This window comes from Aedes albopictus, chromosome 1 (genome assembly GCF_035046485.1).
Source record: "Aedes albopictus strain Foshan chromosome 1, AalbF5, whole genome shotgun sequence".
In the NCBI taxonomy this organism is placed as follows: domain Eukaryota; kingdom Metazoa; phylum Arthropoda; class Insecta; order Diptera; family Culicidae; genus Aedes; species Aedes albopictus.
Window position 1 is genome coordinate 98,286,144 of NC_085136.1, and position 5,441 is coordinate 98,291,584.

At 39.4% G+C, this 5,441-nt stretch overlaps 1 long non-coding RNA gene across 1 annotated transcript; it reads left to right on the forward strand.

Annotated features, from left to right (window-relative positions):
- Window positions 1–1,828: 1,828 nt before the first annotated feature.
- Window positions 1,829–4,443, forward strand: LOC115256622 (uncharacterized). The gene is made up of 3 exons (XR_009996325.1): window positions 1,829–2,454; window positions 2,518–2,697; window positions 2,759–4,443. It is a non-coding gene; the product is annotated as an uncharacterized LOC115256622 (long non-coding RNA).
- The last annotated feature ends 998 nt before the right edge of the window (window positions 4,444–5,441 follow it).

Below are 5,441 nucleotides of genomic sequence, written 5' to 3' on the forward strand. Positions count from 1 at the left end.
TTAAACAATGTTAAACTGTTAATGACATCCTTCCAGTTCTTGTAACTATGGTGTGCCTTTGATATTTGTGGTCGATTTGCCCGCAAAGCTTATTTCGTAACAGCAATTTCTTAAAATAAATCTTAAGAATTGTGCAGTTTTCGTGTCATCAGCGGTACAAAATTTTCAATAAATTTTTTTGACGCAAAATATGTATAATTTTGTAACTTAATTAGAGCAATATCGGGACACACATGTATATGCATCTACATCATACGTTTACGTTGGATGAAAATTACTTAAGTAAGATTTATAATAAATTATTCAGAAACTGTTCAACATTTGGGTAGTGTTCAACAATTAGCGAATTACCCTAGTACTTTTATGGCTGGATAAGGTCTTCAGGAGTTGGTTGGTTCGTCGGACAAGCACGAAAAAAATATTAACTTATAAATTAAGAGACATTTTGTGAAAATTGAATTATTTGACAAATGATAATTTTTAGAAAATATTATGTTTTAAGCATGAAATTGTTTTGAAGTACATAGTATTTTTACCTATCATAAAGGTAGGTATATATGCCTTCATCGACAAAAAAATGTTTTGAAAAATGTTCTAACAGTGTTAAGTTTTTTATTAATTTATCTTAAATACGGTTTTTAATATGTAGCACCTTTTTTAGTTTTTGTTTCCTAAACATTTGAAATTATTTTTAAAATATTTTTCAAACATGGGCGTTTTAAAGAGTACATATTTCTTCATGGTTTCCATGTGTTTAAAAGTTTTTATCTTAGTTCATTTTGCTATGAAAATTATAGGAAACTTGATTTTATTTAGAAATTGTTAACAATTATAAGGTATCCCATATACGTAACCAGTGAATATTTTGACAAAAAATTTAGAGATCCTGTATGACAATGACCTCCTTATTGTATCCTAATCCAAAAAATTTTAATTCATTGGGATTATTTCATTAAAAATCATCAAATACTGCAAAAAAATGGAATGTCGCATTTTTTTATGGGTCATACTGTATAATGTTGGTAAGGTTTGGTTATGAATCGTAACGACTTAATGAATTTCGGCACCGCGATGAGGTGATTGGGTGGTGTTGGATGCAAAATGAAAAAAAATAAAAAGCATCCCACTTGCCTTGCTCATCACCGCCCGGCCGCTGATTATGATTTGGGACTGGAAACATTCTGTCTACCAATCATGATATTCGGACAATCTTTGGGAGTGTTCATAGTTACCGAATGAAGACATTTGTCTCACAGTTATTCCTACATGAGCAGTGAATTTTCCCCGCGACGACGACAACGACGTCGTCGAAACGTACACTCGATGCGGGACTAATATTGTAAACAAAACATGTCGTAATGAGTGCAAATCCAACTCGCTGCGAGTTGTATATAAATTGACAGCTCATCATTAGGTATGCTATATATCAGTACAGCATTGTAATAAATGGAATCGCAATGACTTAGAAAAAAAAATGCAGCCAAATCCTCATATCAGCATTCATATAGCTTGCGAAGGTATGTTTCATGGCAGGTTTAGAAAGCTTAAGTTTATATTGGCCAAAATTTGCGCTCTTCTCAAGGCAGATCAGTTAGTACAATGGTATGGGCTTAGACTCACAATCTCGAGGTGCCATGTTCTAGGCTAGGTGTCAACCTTTTTTAATGCTAATTTCGAACATCGTATTACATATCACCTGAAGTCGTATTTTATTCTTTCGATCGATTTTTTGGGACATCGTAATGATGATCATATGAAATCGCGAAATATCGTCAGAAGTGTGTATATGGCCTCCACTTTTGTACGTATATAGCAGTTCTGTGCATGTTACGTTTAGTTTTGATTTGCCACATAAGCCAGACATTTGACCGATTAGTAGATAAGAATACACCAAGTAGCAATACAGAAAATGTTCCGCGCGCGACCAGTTGAGCACCCATGCCAGAAAGCTCAATGATTCTGCCCGTCGATGACTCCGTTCGGCGATGATCCCGTCCGTCGATCGCCCAGAACGACGACAGGTAGCAAGCCTCAATACACACAGATGAAAGCAAGACGATCATCCCAGAAAGAAGAGCGAACGAGAGCTCGCCACGACGAAGTTTTCACTACACGCACACAGAAGCTCCAAGCCTATGCGAATAGGAGAGAGGCACTCTCGCCGCCACCACAGTCCCACACTTTGCACTTGTTAATACGGCTAATGAAACACACACACGAGTGCAGGCCGACGGCGGACAGCCGACAGCACCAGACGGAGCGAAAGCAGAGTCAATCGTCATTAGTCCGGTCCGGTGGGAAGATTACACGTTTACGGTGGCGTGCGGATTACAGAAAAGTGTGAGTGTGAGCATGTCGTGAAAGGTTGTGGATTTCAGACCGAAGAGTGATTTCCCCCACGCACAGCAAGCACCTAGCTAGGAAGTACCGCAAGTGAAAGTGTATTTTGTGCCGGTAAATGCGATTTTGGTGAGAATTTTGCCAGACACGTTTTATGGCGTCCTTTTTTCTGTTCAGGATTCGCTGTGGCCTAAGCTGCTGGAGAGCACCCCGACCGGATTAAGTGTAGCGCACTTCTTGCCAGCTGACAAGCAGCAGCGGCTCGTGACGCGTCGAGAGCAAAGAAAAGGCAGTCCGCAACGCTAGAGGGAATTTTCCTCGGAGTAGCTAGCCTCCGCCAAGGAAAACACGTGCATGGTGAGTAAATCACAAGATGGCGGCCAATCGGCATGATATTAACGCATGAAAAACTTTACAGCAGTGCGATTGGTGTGAGAGCGACACTGAGGGCATCCATTCGAAGGCGGTCGGTGAACGGACGATCAAAAAGCCCCGCAAAGGGTGAGTTACAAAAAAAGAAGATCACAAAGCACATCCGACTAAAGGCGCCTCTGTGTTCCACAGGGCCTTTGTGTTTTCTTTATTTTCTTGATTCTCCGACAGCGTTTGTCGTTTGGAGCGCTTTCCATTCATCGCTTTCGCATCCATTACCGTACCGTGGATAGGTGCAACTTTGGACCTTCGAACTCTTCTAACAACTCGGTAGCGGCTACATCCACCGCCTAACGGACTGCGAAGGAGCAATCGAGGATCGCCGACGTGTTTTCGGTGGCCAGTGGACCTCGGGCCAAAGTGTATGTTCCAGAATCGGAATCGAATTTCCGGTGACTGACGAAACTCGATCCGCAGTGCTTCGTGGGTGAGCCAAGGTCGTCGTGGTAGTGGCAGCCACGCCGGCGCGAAACGACTTCGTGAAGGTGACAGCAGTTTGGAGACAGAGGTTCCCAATCCGGGGGCGATCAGCAGCGATGAGCGGGCAGGAGGAAGCGCCTGGCGGGTGCGCACAGTGAGCAATAGGGCGATGAAGCGGTGCCGTGAGTACCACCCTAGTCTAAGCAAATGATTGTAAGTGGGACAAAGCATAGATTAAGCTACAAGCAGCTAGAGATAGAGTTCAGGCGGTCATGATGGCTATCAATATATGTATAGGGTGTCCCAGAAAGTATGGGCACAACTTTGTATAGCGAAAATACAATCTTTTTCTTAACAAACAACAGTTTTTATATTTTTGTATTTTTATTCAGAGTATTTTAATTGATACCTGTGAAGAGTTTATACATTAAAAATGGTTTCTATATGCAGAATGATTAAAATGGAAGAACATTTTCTAAAACTTCTGCACAAACTACTTTTTTACGGTTTTGCCAAATATCCAAATTCGAAACATTTTTTTCGAATTTTTTTCACATGATACATTCGAAAACATGTTTCCTCAGATGGTTGATTGAAATTTTTTATAAAAATATGTTTTGATTGTGCGTACGGGCAAATCATAATTTTGAGAAAACTGAAAATTCACCTTTTCTATTTCTGGATTAGACATGCCCACATACATTCGAGTTTTAAAACATGTTTTGACGAGAATAAAAACAATTCAATCTACACTTTATAAAGCTGGAGCATTTATTGAACTTATAGTGAAATAAAAATGTAATTTTCTGCATGTTGTGATATATATTCAGAAGCTTGTTTTCAACTATTAAAAAACAGGTTTTCAAAGATATCGATTTTGGTGTTTCAATTCATTTTTCAGGTTCAAAAGTATATGTTTCCAATTCGAACTTAGGGTTGTATAATAGATACGCATGTAGAAATACACGGATATATTTTTTGAAATTTTTATCGAGCTTAATTTCATGCGTGGAAAATAATTTGTTAAGCGATGTTATTGAAAAATATAGCAATTTGTGCAGAAGCTTTAAAAGGTCTTTCAGGAAATGTTCTACCGCATTCAAACGAAGTGTGAAATGCAAATTTTAATGATTGGCATTTGATGTTGACATATTAAGGCAGGATATGTGTGAAAATAAAGTTTGTTTATGCATCCATTCCCAAATGGCAGAGCTGCAAAGTTGTGCCCATACTTTCTGGGACACCCTATAATTAAAACTACTTTTGGCTTGGTGAGTTTTTGTTGGTGCACGTAGCCCCTCAGTGTTTGCGCAATTTGGTTATTCGCTTCGGTAGTTCCGCTCTACCCTAACCGGACACTTGCAACACTGGCGCCCAACTGAAAATCCACATTTAAACTACCGTTTAGCGATTTTTTGGTTTTGTGAAGTTTTTGGTTTTTGTGCTTTTGATTACCCAAGTAACAATCTTAATTCTATTTGGTTTTATTTGTTTTTATGATAGTTTTATCGGAACATTGCATATTCTAGTTGATCTTATCGGAGTCTCAGCTGAGCACAACTATTCTTCGTGAATATGTGGTTTTAAAAACACCTCCAAGAATACTTGAGGTTCAGTTCATAAAACCATAAACACAACAAGAACTGTTGAATTTATTTTCAGTTTTATAAGGTTCTTGTAGTTATCTTTAATCATCCGTTCTTGATCAAGAGTAACTGTTCTCGCATAAGAACAGTTTGGTACATGAAAAATACAAGAAAAAACTCAAGCATCTGATTTTGATTCTCATCGTTCCTTTATTGCTGCCAAATCAAGAACACCTACCCGGAAACCCAACCGCAACGCGGTGCAGTGCCAAGTTCCTCCGGTTGCAGCATTCGAAATGAGGTGGGTATGGTCATCTAGGACGTCGTTTCCCGTGCAATCGGGGTTCCAATCATCGATCTTCAAAATCAACAACTACTTACCTGTTGGAAGTGCTGACCGGAGGAATTAGGCACTGCACCGCATCAAGGCCGGTTATCGAAAAAGGTCTGCCTGGTTGGCAACGGTACCGGACTGATAAATAAATTCATCGGACGAGATTCACAAAATCCACCGCGGTGCGAGAATTTATTGTTTGTTTACAATTTGGCGTACATGTTTTATGACGTTCTTGGCGGAGTTTGCATAAACCTATATCAAGAACGTTATAAACCTGAGTACTCTTGAGTAATACTTCTTACCCTTGCATAAGATGAAATAAATTT